Source organism: Chroicocephalus ridibundus, chromosome 8 (assembly GCF_963924245.1).
Source record: "Chroicocephalus ridibundus chromosome 8, bChrRid1.1, whole genome shotgun sequence".
Lineage (NCBI taxonomy): Eukaryota > Metazoa > Chordata > Aves > Charadriiformes > Laridae > Chroicocephalus > Chroicocephalus ridibundus.
The window spans coordinates 8101936-8120239 of record NC_086291.1 but is presented as its reverse complement, the minus strand read 5'-3'; the positions used below and the strand labels follow the sequence as shown (position 1 = coordinate 8120239).

Sequence of the window (18304 nt, the reverse complement as noted above, 5' to 3'; positions counted from 1 at the left end):
CAGAGTAGCAAATGCTGCTCTCACAGCTGAAAGTTTTTCTAAGTTTATATCCCACTGCCAGAACACACAATGCACCCAAATGATATGTGATGCACCCACAGGCATCGAGTAGCTAAACAAATTCCCCAAAGTCTTCTCTTCCAGAGAATATTAACACATTGATACATTGCCTGCATATAGATATCCTATCTGAAAGTGCATTATTACATTACCAAAAAAAGATTTCAGCATTCAAACTCCTGTACACCACACATTCCAGGAAGAACTGGTTACCACCTAGGAGTATTTGTTGTATTGCTTTGCTGGAGACAATTAGGAAAATTAGGACCATTAGTTCTTCTAGAAAGCAAAATATATTCTTAGTTATGCTGGTGATCCAGGGGCCAGCTAGGTGAAGCAACATCTACTGTCTCCGTGGGCACTTGACTTCCAAGTCTTCCCTTTGCCAGTATACAATGCTGCTCCGGAGGACAGGAGCAATGAGTACGCTACAGAAAATATAGTTTATGTGATTCGTTAACTCTTGTTTTAACACCTCTTTTGGCAAGGTATTTATAGCTCTAGACCTGGCTCCTCTTGGCAAGGCAGGCCTTTTACCATACGCTGTATCCTATTTTCTGGTCCTTTGTGCTCTGTCAGTGTTGGGCGTGTGACGCTGTGCTGCTGTGATCCACTGCTCCTCACCAAGTTTTCTATTGCCATAGGCTCTCCTGGTAGGGACAAATCGCTCTTGAATTCCACTTGCTGTTCTTCTGCTGAGGTGTTTTATTGCTTTTGTAGATATTGATCTGCTTTTGGAGTTGTTGGAACCAAACATCTCTTTCCATGAAATGTTCAGGAGAGGAATTTCTGCAGGAATTAAAAACTCCAAAACTCTTCTCTGACAAACTTCCCCTAAGCCATGCTTTTCAGAAGCAAAGGCATGATTCATATGGAACGTGCTACCAATAAAGACTGGAACAAGCAATAGTTCCTCACTATATAACCCTATGAAAAGGGATATTCTGAAGTCTAAACCAATATCTTTACAGCCTGGAGCCTCTAGGCTATCTCTGGGATCAGTATCTCCCGTCTGCTCCCTGATAGTAAAGCTCCATTAGAGTGCAGGTGAGACAGGCAGTGCAGTGATTTTGTTATTTTGGTGAAGTCACTTTGCCACGTCAAACATAAAATCAGATTTCCCTGGAAATTGCTCACTAGATCTGAGCACAATTTTCTAACTTTCAGTTTATTTCAAGAGGCTCAATGCAGTAGGAAACACCAACCATCTTGAAGGGAATTGGTTCATTTCATTTACCCAACAAGATTATATTAAGATTTTCCCCTGTTTACTCAGTAGAATATACTTTTGGTTTTGCCAAATACAGTTAATTCAAACTATATCAAAACTCCCTTACAAATACAAATAATTCAAAGTAATCAACGAAAGAAGGCTGATACAAACACACCACTCCAGCCCTCAGGATTTGGGTAAACAATTGTCCAAACTCTTTCTGTTTCCCTTCTCTCCTGTACAGTTATTCTTTCGACTTATTCCCTGCCACTGCTAGATGAGAAAAGCAAGTATTTTATTTGTGTTGTGATAGTACATAAGAGCTCATCTCATAAATGGACCCCACTGCGTTATGTGTTATGTAAACCTTGCAGTAACGCAACATTATTTCTACCGATGAACACGGTTAAAATTTTAACAATTGGTCTCACATTGATCTACTCCGTCATCTCAACCTTTCCCATCACTGAAGATTGACTAGGATATAAACATGCAAAAGCAGAAATAAAGATTTTTAATATGTCAGATCTCTATGAATTAGAGTAGCTTGGAGGAGGTCAATAGAGCTGTACTGATTTACAACAGCTGGATATGCATCTCCCATGGCATACTGGCCCCATACGTATAGTTGGGAAGAAAAATTAATACCAAAAAAATTCAGCAATATTTTTATAATGTTTTACATGAATCCCCAATAGCAGCCTCTCAATAAATATTTTGAACCTCTGCTGTAAGAACATAATGAATTGTGAAAATTGTGGTGTTCTTTTGATGTAGTAAGTTGAGAGCTCTTAGTGAATCAACTTTATAATGAATTCTTTCAGATACTGATGAAAATGGTTCACTTACTAAGGAACTTAGCTTGATTTTGAAATTAATGTGGTAATTTAAAACTACTTTGGCAAAAAAAGGTTTAATGACAGCTGAAACCTGAAAAGGATAAAAGATGGGGGCTCAATGAATAAAGCATTTGCTGTTTCTGCTCTCCAGGTTTAGCTGATGGCTAACATGAGTGCTGTTTTCTAGGACTATTAGTTATTATCACGTAACAAATTGTTCAAGTCCAGCTCCTCATATGGTGGACAGACACTACATGAAAACTCCCGAGTAAACTCTGGCTGCATTGAAACTGGTTGCAGAGCTCCGTTATTTTCTATTGTCTCAGCGTGCTTCTAACTTTGACTAACTGACTTTAATGACAAAAAATGAGCAACAGAAATTCCGGTAAACTGTGGACCACCCGTTCTCTGTCATCTTATATCCTGGAGTCACACAAAACTGCAGTATTCACACTTGATGCCTAAAATTATCATCATTAAGGACACATTCCTGATATGATGTAAGAGATGAGGACAAGCAAAGGATTGTTTTCAGAGGCTTGGATTTGGTCATCAGTGAAAAACTGCTCACGTGACCAACAACAGTCTAATCTTATTTTCTCAACGCATTAGGAAATGATTCATTATATAATCTTATTTACATCACGGGTATCCAAGTCATTCTCTTACTCTTTTTTTAATCCTTAAATCCCAGCTAAATGGATTACGCCAGTACAATTTGTGTTTGGAAATCCTACCTCTGATTGCCTTCTGGGCAAAAATAAATACCATCATATGTATTCACTCTAAACACTGGAGTCAGCTCCTCATCTGGGGTAAATGGGCATTGCTTGTTCAGATGTGTAGTGAGTTACATCCATTTTTTGAGTTTACATCTATTGAAATACTGCCTAGTATTTTAGGGAGAGAATTTCAGGACTTGTCAGGTGGTTAAGCATTATATTGCACCAATTGGTCCATAACAATTAAATATTTATAACTATTAAATATGCATTTAAAATAGCTCTCAATGACACTGCGTTGGTACCCAGGTTGAAATAAAAGCAGTATGTGCAGTCTGAACAGCATAAAGGAGTAGAGGAAGAGCTTAGGTGGACAGTACAAAATTTTACATGTGCATCTTTCCTACTTTTTAAAGTGACCAAATTATTGAAATAACCTGGAACATTTCAAGGCAGAAAGTATGTTTTTTCCTAGAAATCTTAGTAGTAGTTTTGTTCCCAGATGACAGGGCATATTTTTTCAGGATACAGTGCCTATTCACAATACAAATCTTCTGGGAATTCTGGCCCGCATTTTTAGCCCTTGTAAATCCTCTTTGTACCCTTCTGGCTGCACTTGTTTACAAGGATTCCTGAGAAATCTGGATGCCACGTTTTCCTTACTGGTAACTGCAGAGGGTAAACTAGTGCCTGCTCCAGAAACCACCTCTGTCCTTCCCTCCAGCATATTTAAAATCAGTCAGGGCTTATGACCAAATTCCAGGATTTGGTCATTAGCAACTTAAGTTTAGTTGCTGCATAAAAGAATTGCTCTTGCTTCTGATAAAATGGGATTAAGATGAGCTTGTCATTTGAGACCTTTATTTTGTTATATGGTCTCTATAACCGTGGCATCCAGTGTGTTCAGCATTTACAGAGAACCTGTCACCAATGAGAAACTGAGGCAAAGATAAATTACATGACTTGCCCTGAAACTGAACTCAATTGAACACAAACTGAACTCAAATTTTCTAAGTCCCAACCTGACATCCTAACTACTGGAATCATCTGTCACTAAAATAACAAGAAATCTAGAAGAAAATGGTATGCTATACCCATCCTTTCCTATATTTATCTAGTACGATATTTGATTCTGTTGCTTTAGTCTGTTATTAAAAATGTACAAGACACTGATCCAAAGTGTCTTGATTTATGATAAGGTTCATAATTCTCAATCTGTCTAAATATAAGGTTGCATGAAATCCTAGGAATATTATATGACAAAATATTTGAGGGGAAAAAAATAAATCTTACCTTTGTCCAGAAAACAGGATCATCCATATTTTCCTGAACAGAATTTTCTTTCAAATTACTCGTGGGTTGGTGGTTTGGGGAGGTTGGTTTGTTTCTTTGTTATGGGAGTATTTTCTTTTCTTTCTTTAGGAAAAAGATGAGTTTGTATCTCTGAGTATATCAGAGCAGCAATTTAGTCAGGATTTTTAACATTCACTATATCCCTACTGTGCTATTCTCAGACAGTCCTTTTTAAGATTTTTCTCTGTATTTATTAAATAATACAAATGACACTAAAATATGGATGATCATTGAAACTGTGAAGGATATAGCTGTTTATAGAATAGTATTGGTAGCACTGATGGAAATACGAAGTGCATAAAGGAAATATGAAATATAAAGCAGAAGATAAAAAGACAAATTCCAGTGAAATCATCCAGGTTTTCAAGAAAAATTTCACTGATTAGTGTCAGTATCTTCATTTCATATTGCAATGTCCTCCTCTTCTTTCCTTTTCACAGAAAACTGGTATACACACAGTAAATAATGCTGATATTAACAAAGAGATGCACTAAAACTAAAAATAGGTGAGTTGGTAATGAAGTAGCTAACATGAGAGAGGAAAAAGCCCTGGGTGTATTGAAATGATCCAGCTCATGCACTCTCAGCTCAACAGGCAGCAGCAGTGAAGAAAGTTAGTAAGATGTTAGTATACATTAAGAAAGAGGTATATCTGTAAGAAAGCCAATAAAATTACATTTTTACTTTATAAGGCCCTGTGGTGGTAGACCAAATTTGGAATATAATGTCCAATTTTGGTCATGAGTGGAAGACAGATGGAGATAAAATGGAGAAAGTACAGCAGAGGGCAACCAAAATGATTAATGTACTGGAGAAGGCTAACACAGTAGCTGAGAGAATGATGAAATGGGAATTATTTAGCCTCAAGGAAAGGTGATTAGGAGGTGAACTGACTGAAATATTTAAACTACCTATGGGTTATTATAAAATTAAGCTTGAAGATCAATTTGAAGTTTCTTGACAGACCAGAAATAAGGGATGCAGGATTAAATACACTATTCTCACAGGTCACTGTGGTACACAAGTTAGCTGCGTGAGATGCCTGCATTTGGAAACTGCAGAACAGTTTTTGTGCTACAACATACAGGTACACAGAGTCTTTGAATAACCTGACAGCAGTGGGACCGGAAGGCTTGATCATCTCCAACATCAACAGCAAACTCCCTCACTAGCAGAAGTCTTCATGGTGAGTAGAAGCTGCACTATCCAGATCAGATCCACTCGGAGATGGGGCTGCCTGCTTCCTCTCACACCTACGTAGCGGCTAAATGTCTGGTTCCCAAATGGACCAACTAGTTCCCTGCCAACTGGCTTGATTTATGAGGTAACATGTCCAGCATCATCTTTGGATGTCACGCTCTGAACCTGAGGGTGGGATTAATCTCACCTAGTTTTAGCCATCTAGGGTAAGGCAGCGCACCAACTTGAAGCTCCCACTGCAGTCACTAGAGAGAGGCAGAGATACTGTCAATGCAGTGGTTCATGCCCACCCTAAGGCATGTGCCTAAGACAGGTAAAATTAATTGCTCTCTGGAGGTGCCTTTCTCTTTCCATTGTCTCTACTGGCAGCCTCGCATCTAACTAGGCCTGAATCCCAGTGCTAGGTACCTTTTTGGCAACCATTACCATGATGCCTCTGAGTTATGAAATGAATACTCGAATCCATGAGCATACAGACAAAAAAAGAAACTACAAAGAAGTGGGGGCCTGATTTCAGGCCAGGTAGATGCCATTGAATACAAGATTTAAGTCCCCAGGGTAAAGTGAGAGAGATGATGAGGAAAGGTAAAGAGTTCAAGCTCACTTATAGTCATTCAGGAATCTGGGAGTTAAGCAAAAATTTTTGATGAACAAACAGTTCAGTTTGTCACTGATGGATGAAGGCTCTGAATCTGCATTGAGACAGTCCTGACATGGTACTTAAGCAATGCAGACTAAGAAAAATAAACTGTACCTGAACAAAGAAAGGAAGAAGATACAGTGGCTATTAACAGTGAAATATGATGTTTTTAATTAGCAAATGCTAATTGTAGGACTGCATATACAGTGGAATGGAAACATCAAATCTCAGGTGAAAGTGGGTGATAGCAAAATACTATTAATCTGAAAAGGTATAATGAGGAAAACAAAGTAAGAGAAAATGGAAAGGCTGATTGTTCCTTCCAGCAATAAAATGTTATTATCAATAAAAAAAATTAAGTGGAGCCTATTTTTTCTGTACCAAAACAAATTTTATACAGTATGTATACTGCTTGAATTATATTTTTTGTATTAAGAAGCCTAAAAATGAACAACTTTAATTTTCCAAAATAATATAGATTTAAGTAAATAATGGAAATCCAGTAAAGTAGCAAAAAACCTGTAGAAAAGTGTTGGATTCCACAGCAGTGACACAAGCAGGGTGGAAAAGGAGAAGAGGAACATGGGAGGAAAGAACTAGAGAGACAGTTGTATGTATAACTGGATGTCCAGACCGGAAGATAAATATGCAAATAAATCTGCAGATAACAAAAAAAAAATGTATCAAACCAGGTGATCAAGTTTTACGCTTTTAAAACTACTTTGGCATTAACTCAAAAAATTAGTAGTAAAAACATACTTTCTGATGAACTCACTCTCTTTCAGAACCTATTGGGTTTATCTACCATCTGCAAGAGGATCACAGTTCTCCTGGATTTTGTTTCCAAAAAAATGAATAAGGCTGATCAATAAAATGAAAGTTGATGCACAACTAGAATTCGGTGATCATGCCATTAGATCTGCAATATTTGTAAGGAAAAGGTAGTATCATCATGTAGCGCTTATTACAGTCAGACTTTTAAAGAACATAGACAAATTAAAAAATTTTTTTGAATAAAGTATTTGACAGAAAAGAGATTATGGTGTATGGGTAAATATTTAAGAACAGATGAAGATGATAAAATCAAAATTAATTCCATCCGAGCCCACCAGATTTCAGCTGAAGAGTTTGGAAGCTAAATACAGTTTTGCTGAAGCACAAAATCACAGATAAACAGGAGTAGCCACAAATACTGGAAAAAAAATATTAACATTAGTGTCTGCGCCATACCCAATCTATTGATTTTTTTTTTAAGGTAACATAAAACAGTTTGATTTTACTGGACGGAAACATAAATTGAACGTGAAGAGAAATTGCAGATAGTGGGACTATTTGCATTAAAAAAAGATGAAGAGTGGTTATGACAAAAGTCAAAAAAAGCAGCTTAACAGCCCTAATCAGTTCTTTGTGATTATGTTTGTCCTTCCATAAGTACAAACAAGACACAATGAGACTGAACAGTTGCAAATTCAGAAACATTAACTTGATAATTTTGCTTTCTCTGGAACCTAACCAAGACTGTGAAAATGCACTGCAGTAAATAGACAGTATATACAGGGTGACAGAAGTAAATCCTTTTTTTTTTTTTAATGGTTTTGAAGCACCTTGCTTCGGAGCCTGCACCAACCTTCAGCTACCAGGCTTGGTAGGAAAGGATGACTGGCCACAGTTGTCCCATAGCTCCAGGATAACTGCGCCTTCGCCTGTAGGCAGGCAAACTGGCACTGATTGTTGTTAGAGGCGGGACTGGACAATGTAAATCCATTTATGAGTCAAACTGGGCAGTTCCTATTTTTCTCCTTTGTTTGAGTTTTTTTAGAAGAGAATAAAGGACAGTTTAAAGAGGAATGAAAGAATCCATCCATATTGTAAGTACTAAAATTGCACACATGTATGTGTTTGTTTGTACATTGTGTATACATTTAAGAAACACTTGGATTTTGTTGTGAAAATGTAATGTACTTAACTTAAATACATCTAGACAGGAAGACATGACTCCTATCTTTACAATCACTTTCCTATCAGAAAAGAAGGATGATCATCTCTCTCCTATTAATAGCTCCAGAAAAATGGCAGCATGTTTCTGCTCACACTCTGACAGGGGAGGACTTCACTGCTTGAAAAAATAGGGGTTGCCAAATGTGCTCTGAGTAAAGCTAGGGTTGGTCTTATAAAGCTGATAGTCCAACTGCAAGACAGAAAAAGAGCCCTTGGAAATATCATGTAAGGAGAAGCCAAAAATTATTTTTATATTTTACCAAAAATGTAGTCTGAATGTGTTAGATATCTGCAAACAGTGGAGGCTAATGGTGGGGCTCTTCAAACACAAAAAGACTCACAGTTCGGTACCCCCTGGGAGAGTCTCTCTCGTTCATCTTTCACAGGACCAAACCTGAACAAAGTGTTGATTTAGCATCAGTTTTCTATTCCACAGCTCCACGCCTTCTGGAGAAGCACGAATGGGGAGGGTCAAGAACCAGAGACATCATATGAAATGCTGCTGTGGTTTCAAAGGTTGTGCATGCTCGTTCACATGACCGCGATGCAGGGAGGGATGGAGGGCCCTTGGGTCCATGGGCTGAGTGTGCTTTACGTTGTGTGTCAGGCTGCAGGCACGAGCTCACCCTCTTTATTCATATTTATGACATGGCCTTGCCTATGACACGATATCAGCTACTGGACTTAGAGGTTCTGCATTGGGTCCAACAGAACATGCTGTGGCTGGTTAAAGTATAAAATGCCAGATGAGGTTTTGGGATTCTCCTCCCTCCTATGCCACTAACCTATAGCATGACAGACAGCCTGCCAGCTAAACCCTCTGTGCCTCAGTTTCCCACTTACAGACAAGGATAGTGTAGAGTAGGATAACCTTTATCATTACAGCCCAGAGCGTGCTTTGGTATCTCAAGTAGGTAAACACAGCTGAACCGTACAGTATTATCAATCTTACACGTGGCAAGGAAGAATTTTGGCTGTTACAAGGCCCTAACGTTTTCCTCCTGCCTTCTCTTCTGGTCAGAATGCCCCAAACACGTGCCAAGGAAATAACACTGTGGTGGCAGCTGAGGGAGGCCCAGTGGGTACCGAAGTGTGGCTTTGTCAGTTTAATAAGCTGCTGCTCTTGCAAAAATGGCTGCAGTCTCTAAACTTAACCCCTGAGAACTTCAATTATTTTATCTACCAATCTTTTGGATTACTGACACCCTCCAAGGGAAAAGCTGTTGTCTTAGATTAACCAAAGCAGCTACAATGCTGTCTTCCTTAGAGACGGAGGATGATTTAGCTGTCTGTCCTGGTTCCGGTGGGGATAGGGTTAATTTTCCCTGGTATTCCATGCCATGTGAGCCACGCCCACCCTGAGCTGCCGGGGGAGGGGACAGGAAGTTGCTGCTTAAAAGCGGGCTGGGGCGTCCCGGGGCCGGCCGGTCGGGAGCGGCGGGGAGCGGCGGTTCCGTAATCGCGTTTGTATATTCCCCTACCCGTGTTGTTGTTGTTGTTTGCCTGTTCCCTTTGCTGTTCTGTTAAACTGCCTTTGTCCCAACCCAAGAGTCTTGCCTTTTCTTACGATCCTTCCTCTATTAGGAAGGCACGTGCGAGCGGCACGTGGTTCTTTGTTGCCATCTGAGGCTAAACCACGACAGTCCTTTTTGGCGCCCAACGTGGGGCACGAAGGGTTGAGATAACGACAGAATCCAACTAGAACGTGGAAAAAACGGTTTGGGTTTTTTTTTTTTCTTCTTGTATGCATTTATTTTATTAGGTAAATAGTCACTGGTCATCATGTTGCTTGGTTTGTTCTCATGGCTGTGTTACATAAACTCCTATATGGCTTATGTACTCCCTGCGATGCTGTTTACCATGTCTGGAAGAGGGATGAGGATTATCATTCTGCTGTCCTGTGCGATATCTGTTTATGATATGATAACATCACTGTTCAGACGGCTATTTTGGGGTGTTTATGTGGTTTTGTTGTCCTGTCCGTACATTGGACACTGTCTCTCAGAATTTGTTAATAATTTCCCCAGCCCTTTTGCCTCCCTTTTCTCCTTCGGGTCAGGTATGACAGCTTTTGAGAATCTTGAATATCCTTGGGATACTCAAACCAGCGTGTTCCTAGTGTTATGTCTCCTGAATACATTCCAGGTCTTGTTTAGGGTTAAGCAACTATTTAAGACTACCACCCGGAGATCTGCTCCGAGGCTGGATAGTCAGGGGTGGCATGGCATGTGGGAGAGCATGGGCAGGTACCTAGAGAACTACTCACCTCCAATGGTCTGGGACTTCACCCCTGAACAATTACAGGACCCTGATAAAGTGGTAGAATATTTGAAGGGAAAATGCTGTGGCTATTCTAGAGAGGCACAACTCACCGCGCTGTGCTGGGCCCTGGCCAGTATCTACCAGGCACTGCTCAGAATTATGCAGCACCCTCAAGGGGAAGAGATGGAAACCAGACTGGCGGCCCCTGCGGCGGCCCCTGCGGCCCCTGCGGCGGCCCCTGCGGCTACTGCAGCCCCTGCGGCGGCCCCTGCGGCTACTGCAGCCCCTGCGGCGGCCCCTGCGGCTACTGCAGCCCCTGCGGCGGCCCCTGCGGCTACTGCAGCCCCTGCGGCGGCCCCTGCGGCTACTGCAGCCCCTGCGGCGGCCCCTGCGGCTACTGCAGCCCCTGCGGCGGCCCCTGCGGCTACTGCAGCCCCTGCGGCGGCCCCTGCGGCTACTGCAACCCCTGCGGCAGACACTGCGGCTACTGCAACCCCCGTGGTAGCCACTGCCACTGAACCAGGAAACCAACCCGTGCCGGTATCAGTTGCCCCCATACAGAAGAAGAAGTACACAAAGAAATCAGTTCGCTTAGTAAGAGATGATGATGAACCAGGGCCATCACGAGAGCAGGAGGAAGAGGCAGAACCAGAGATAATTACTCGATCCCTATCCTTGAGTGAGCTGCGGGATATGCGAAAAGATTTCAGCCGACTTTCAGGCGAGCACATTGTCACCTGGCTGCTCCGGTGCTGGGATAATGGGGCCAGTAGCCTGGAATTAGAGGGTAGGGAGGCCAGGCAGCTGGGATCCCTGTCTAGGGAAGGCGGCATTGACAAGGCGATTGGGAAAAAGACCCAAGCCCTCAGCCTCTGGAAACGACTCCTGTCAGGCGTGAGGGAGAGGTACCCCTTCAGTGAGGATGTTGTATGTCAGCCAAGCAAGTGGACTACCATGGAAAGAGGTATCCAGTACCTGAGAGAATTAGCCGTGCGGGAGATGATTTATTATGACTTGGACAATGCCGACTTACCCACAGACCCTGATGAGGTGCGATGCACAAGGCCCATGTGGCGGAAGTTTGTACGGAGCGCACCATCGTCATATGCCAACTCCCTGGCAGTAATGGAATGGAAAGGTGAAGAGGGACCAACAGTGGATGAGGTAGCTGGCCGGCTCCGGCGATATGAAGAAAGTCTCTCTTCCCCCCTTGTCTCAGCTGTGGAGAAATTGTCGCGGAAGGTCCAGCAACTTGAAGAGAATATGTTCTATTCCCCACCTGCACGGGCCAGCATCTCAGCTATTAGAAGCAGGCATTTCCCCACTCAAGAGAGAGAGTACAGAGGGTACACACCACGAGGCACCCTGTGGTTCTACCTGCAGGACCACGGAGAGGACATGAGGAAGTGGGATGGACGACCTACTTCGATCCTGCGGACACGGGTACAGGAGTTGCAAGGAAGGACAACCACAAAAGGGGATCCCTCCAGGAAAAGTGCCGCCCCAGTTTCCAGTGGGCCGTTCCCCAGACAAAGCAGAAGGCCTGATCTTGCTTCTGATCCTCTTGAAGGAACTTCCAAGTCATTTCTGCAAGAAGTGAGTAATGGATACTATGACGAGTATTAGGGGGGCCCTGCCTCCGGCCAGGTGGAGGAAAGGGACAACCGGGTTTATTGGACGGTGTGGATTCGATGGCCTGGCACATCAGACCCACAGGAGTATAAGGCTCTAGTGGACACGGGTGCGCAGTGCACTTTAATACCATCAAGCTATAGAGGGGCAGAACCCATTTGTATTTCTGGGGTGACAGGGGGATCCCAAGAGTTGACTGTACTGGAGGCAGAAGTGAGCCTAACTGGGAATGAGTGGCAAAAGCATCCCATTGTGACTGGCCCAGAGGCTCCATGCATCCTTGGTATAGATTACCTCAGGAGAGGGTATTTTAAGGACCCAAAAGGGTACCGCTGGGCCTTTGGCATAGCTGCTTTGGAGACAGAGGAAGTTAAACAGTTGTCTGCCTTGCCTGGTCTCTCGGAGGATTCTTCTGTTGTGGGGTTATTGAGGGTCAAAGAACAACAGGTGCCGATTGCTACCACAACGGTGCATCGGCGACAGTATCGCACTAACCGAGACTCTCTGATTCCCATCCATGAGCTGATTCGTCAACTAGAGGTTCAAGGAGTGATCAGCAAGACTCGCTCCCCCTTTAACAGTCCCATATGGCCGGTGCGAAAATCTAATGGAGAGTGGAGGCTAACTGTAGACTATCGTGGTCTGAATGAAGTCACGCCACCGCTGAGTGCTGCCGTGCCGGACATGCTAGAACTGCAGTACGAACTGGAGTCCAAGGCAGCCAAATGGTATGCCACGATTGATATAGCGAATGCATTCTTTTCAATCCCTTTGGCAGCAGAGTGCAGGCCACAGTTTGCTTTCACTTGGAGGGGCGTCCAATACACCTGGAATCGACTGCCCCAGGGGTGGAAACACAGTCCCACCATTTGCCATGGACTGATCCAGACTGCACTGGAACAGGGTGAAGCTCCAGAACATCTGCAGTACATTGATGACATCATTGTATGGGGAAACACAGCAGAAGAAGTTTTTGAGAAAGGGAGTAAAATAGTCCAAATCCTTCTGAACGCTGGTTTTGCTATAAAGCGAAGTAAGGTCAAGGGACCTGCGCAGGAGATCCAGTTTTTAGGAATAAAATGGCAAGATGGACGCCGTCAGATTCCAATGGATGTGATCAACAAAATAGCAGCTATGTCTCCACCAACTAGTAAAAAGGAAACACAGGCTTTCTTAGGTATTGTGGGTTTTTGGAGAATGCATATCCCAGATTACAGTCAAATTGTAAGCCCTCTGTATCAAGTAACCCGGAAGAAGAATGATTTTAAATGGGGTCCTGAGCAACGACAAGCTTTTGAACAAATCAAACAGGAAATAGTCCATGCAGTGGCCCTGGGGCCAGTCCGGGCAGGACAAGATGTTAAAAATGTGCTCTATACCGCAGCCGGGGAGAACGGCCCTACCTGGAGCCTTTGGCAGAAAGCACCAGGGGAGACTCGAGGTCGACCCCTAGGGTTTTGGAGTCGTGGATATAGAGGATCCGAAGCCCGCTACACTCCAACAGAAAAAGAGATATTGGCAGCATATGAAGGGGTTCGAGCTGCTTCGGAAGTAGTTGGTACAGAAGCACAGCTCCTCTTAGCACCTCGACTGCCGGTGCTGGGTTGGATGTTCAAAGAAAGGGTCCCCACCACACATCATGCAACCGATGCTACATGGAGTAAGTGGATTGCACTGATCACGCAGCGAACTCGAATGGGAAACCCCAGTCGCCCAGGAATTCTGGAAGTGATCATGGACTGGCCAGAAGGCAAGGATTTCGGAATGTCACCAGAGGAGGAGGTGATGCGTGCAGAAGAGGCCCCACCATATAATAAACTGCCAGAAAATGAGAAGAAATATGCCCTGTTCACTGATGGGTCCTGCCGTATTGTGGGAAAGCATCGAAAGTGGAAGGCTGCTGTGTGGAGTCCTACACGACGGGTTGCAGAAGCCAGTGAGGGACAGGGTGAATCGAGCCAGTTTGCAGAGGTGAAGGCTATTCAGCTGGCTTTGGACATTGCTGAGCGAGAAAAATGGCCAGTACTTTATCTCTATACTGACTCATGGATGGTGGCAAATGCTCTGTGGGGGTGGTTACAGCAGTGGAAGCAGGGCAACTGGCAGCGCAGAGGCAAACCCATCTGGGCTGCTGACCTATGGCAAGATATTGCTGCCCGGATAGAGAATCTGGTTGTGAAAGTACGCCATGTAGACGCCCACGTACCGAAGAATCGGGCCACGGAGGAACATCAGAACAACCAGCAGGTGGATCGGGCCGCCAGGATTGAAGTGGCTCAGGTGGATCTGGACTGGCAACGTAAGGGTGAACTATTCATAGCTCGGTGGGCCCATGACTCCTCAGGCCATCAAGGGAGAGATGCAACATATAGATGGGCTCGTGACCGAGGGGTGGACTTGACCATGGACGCTATTGCACAGGTCATCCATGAATGTGAGACATGCGCTGCGATCAAACAAGCCAAGCGTTTGAAGCCTCTTTGGTATGGAGGGCGATGGCTGAAATACAAATATGGGGAGGCCTGGCAGATTGATTATATCACACTGCCACAAACCCGTCAAGGCAAGCGCTATGTGCTCACAATGGTGGAAGCAACCACCGGATGGCTGGAAACATACCCTGTGCCCCATGCCACTGCCCGGAACACTATCCTGGGCCTTGAAAAGCAAGTCCTGTGGCGACATGGTACCCCAGAGAGAATTGAGTCGGACAACGGGACTCATTTCCGAAACAGCCTCATAGACACCTGGGCCAAAGAGCATGGTATCGAGTGGGTGTATCACATCCCCTATCACGCACCAGCCTCTGGGAAGATAGAACGATACAATGGACTGTTAAAAACTACACTGAGAGCAATGGGTGGTGGGACTTTCAAACACTGGGATACACATTTAGCAAAAGCTACCTGGCTAGTTAACACCAGGGGATCTAACAATCGGGCTGGCCCTGCCCAATCAAAACTTCCACGTACTGTAGAAGGGGATAAAGTCCCCGTAGTGCACATGAAGAATATGCTAGGGAAGACAGTCTGGGTTAGTCCTGCCTCAGGCAAAGGCAAACCCATCCGTGGGATTGCTTTTGCCCAAGGACCTGGGTGCACTTGGTGGGTGATGCGGCAGGATGGGGAAGTCCGATGTGTACCTTATGGGGATCTGATTTTGGGCGAGAATAGCCAATGAATCAGATTGTGTGCTGTTAATTGCTAAGTAACACTGTCATTGTATGTCCTCATTGCTATAATTACTATCAGTTGTACTACAAGTAAGGCACAGGGATGATGGGATAAGAACTGATCTCAGCAGCTGGCGCCCAGCAGTTTCCTCAAGATCTACATCTTCAGCCCACGGACCGCGTGCATGAGCCACACCAGGTGCACCAGTCACAAGCTCCGAAAAATACAGCATGCAACAGACCAGCACCACCCAGCATCTCACCTGCCCTGAGAGACTGTTCTAACAGATGGAGCCCAAAGCCGTGGATTAAAAGAACTCAACGGACACTTTGGAGGGATGACCCATAAACTAAGGGCATTATATGTGTGTATATATATATATATATATATAACAGGGGAAAGTGGTGGCAATTCATTGGAACCTGCTGGGCGTGGCATAGATGGTATGGAATAAGGGGTGGATAATGTCCTGGTTCCGGTGGGGATAGGGTTAATTTTCCCTGGTATTCCATGCCATGTGAGCCACGCCCACCCTGAGCTGCCGGGGGAGGGGACAGGAAGTTGCTGCTTAAAAGCGGGCTGGGGCGTCCCGGGGCCGGCCGGTCGGGAGCGGCGGGGAGCGGCGGTTCCGTAATCGCGTTTGTATATTCCCCTACCCGTGTTGTTGTTGTTGTTTGCCTGTTCCCTTTGCTGTTCTGTTAAACTGCCTTTGTCCCAACCCAAGAGTCTTGCCTTTTCTTACGATCCTTCCTCTATTAGGAAGGCACGTGCGAGCGGCACGTGGTTCTTTGTTGCCATCTGAGGCTAAACCACGACACTGTCTTATCCTTGGAAAATCTATATAATCCGAAGATTAATCCAGAAGACCCTGATCTCTTTGCAGCAAAAGGCCATTCCTAACAAACTGCTTTCTCTCTAGCAAAGCTAGCTCTTCACTTTCTCTTTCAGCCTAGAGTAAAAAGAGCTGTAATTGTCCTAATAAAAGCCTTTTAGCATCATGGATAGCAACTGTCATAATATAATTTCTTGCCTAGATAAAATTTATCCAGAGAGTGAAATGGTTCCTACACTCCTCACTATGAAAAGAGAGTTAATTGCTATCAGTTAAACGAAAGCACTAAGGAGACTGGATGAACAGATTTCTCTTGGATCTCCTACAGGTATCTTAGGCTACAAAATACCTGGTACTCCGTGTGTGTTGACTTTAAAATCATTGTGGGATACAAAATAATGCACATCGCCTCTCTGAGCTGCTTCATTAGCCTGATTTACCTCCAAGGTTCCTGTTTCAGGCAAGTCTGCTGGTCTTGCATACAAAAGGATCAGCCACAGTACTCTGCAGCGTGAGCCGAGTCTTTTGTCCTCCCAGTAAGAGGGAATACAGAAGAGTACAAAACAAAAACAAACCTTCCCTGCAAAAGTAGTCTGTCAAATTAGCAGGGCACTTCAAATACAAAGATCTTCAAATTCTCACTTTTGCTCTGTTTTAGAGACAGAGAAGAAAAACCTCATTTAGCAACAAAACACAGTCCTTGACATACCACTTCTAAAATAACTAATCGATCAATCTCGCTCTCCCTCTGTCCATCTTTTAAAAGAAAAGATTGTATGTAGTTTGAAAAGAAATGTCCAAGAACTGTGTGACAAAGCAGAAGCCAGATCTAAAGCAAACAGTAAATGCTGAAAATGTCCTTGCCCCTCTGAAGGAGGTAGCGGGGGAGGCAGCGTCCCAGAGCAGGGTGTGGGGTTGCTCAGAGGTCCGCTGTAAATGAAGTCACGCAAGTTATCTCACCTGCTCTTACTAGTGATTGTGGGACATTTTAGAGTGTGACCTTTTGAAATGTACATAAAATACTGTAGATCACCTCCTCTCCTGAGGGCATCTGTAGCATGAAACTGAAGGCAGCCTCACAGTTGGCAGAAACTGTGTGGGGCTTTCTGTTTACATTTATTTGTATACAGACACTGGCTTGTTTGCTGCTTTTTCTAAATTACTGCCCTCTGCATTTCCTTCGTTTTACATGCACTGCAGTTAAACCACTTTCTCTGATAAATATGGAAACTTGATGACTTGAAAAAATCCTTCCATGTCAATTCTGCAGTTCATATTCATGCTGAGATTGTATCTAATTTTGAAAATCTTCACACTTGTGCCCTGCCATCATGTGTAATCTTTTATGCATGGCTACCTCCACTGCTGCTGAAGCAGTTGCTATGCGACAGATGAACCTGCTCCGTGGGGCCCTGACATTAGTAAAAGCAAATTGACCACAGGAGCACTAATCTAGCATGAAAAGCAGTTGGTGCCATGCATTTCCTAGAGAAGGATTACCTAATCAACAAGCAAAACCTCCTTTTAAACGTGAGCTGAATTACCTGGGGCTGGATTTCCCTGCTTCACACCTTTTTGCTACACCAAATCATCCTGAAGAGTGAAGTCTGCGAAGGTGCATTACTCAAGAGGAACAGGGACTCACCTCAGATCAGATTCTTCAGCTCTCACCCTGGCCTGCTTGCAAATTTGTCATCTGGGCTGATCGTTGCTGTAACTTGTTTCCCCAAGGTTACCAAAAACTGGTAATGAAGACAAATAAAGACAAAAGATGGTCAGACAACAGGGAATGTCACCCTCTTATCACCTCACTGATAAGCCGTATGAACTCTAAGTGTCAAAAAAGGGTTAGATGCTAAAGTGGCCACCTAATCCACATGGAAACCGGGTATAATGCCTTCCGCTCAAAAAGCACCACAGCACACTGCTGTGTTTCTTGGAGAAAATGATCTCAGGGGGATTATACTTTGCCAGCCAGATCACTACTAACATCATTATTAGTGATTTAACCCTGCAAGTACTGGGCAATTTTCTTTGAATCCATCACCAAACACATGATTATATTACAGAACACGAGTCCTGACTCTCATAAAGGTTGAGCTGACCTCTACCCTGGATGTTTCTGAGGAGGATAAGGCTGATTGTCTATAATCTACTGTTTCCTCCTAGAGGTAGAAAGGCTTTTTAACCCTTATCTTGTCACAGGTGAACAGAGTTGCTGGAAAAAGTAACTTCAAAAGCCACGTTTGAAATGGCAAGTGTTTCATAATGTGAAGCATTTTCAGGAGAATTACAGGTGCTACAGTGTTGGAGGGTTCAAATTTGCCCAATCAAGGGTGTCTGCAACTTCATTACACCCTAGTGAGATCTGATTTATTGC

General features: G+C 43.8%; 1 long non-coding RNA gene across 2 annotated transcripts in view; it reads right to left on the bottom strand.

The window, feature by feature from the left end:
• Positions 1-4126: 4126 nt before the first annotated feature.
• Positions 4127-18304, bottom strand: part of LOC134519369 (uncharacterized) — a 99127-nt gene continuing 84949 nt past the window's right edge. For both annotated transcript variants that reach the window (XR_010072198.1, XR_010072199.1), the window contains exons 3-4: positions 17570-17666; positions 4127-4250 (exon numbers count right to left, since the gene is read on the bottom strand). This is a non-coding gene — a long non-coding RNA (uncharacterized LOC134519369). The remainder of the gene's footprint in view (positions 4251-17569; positions 17667-18304) is intronic.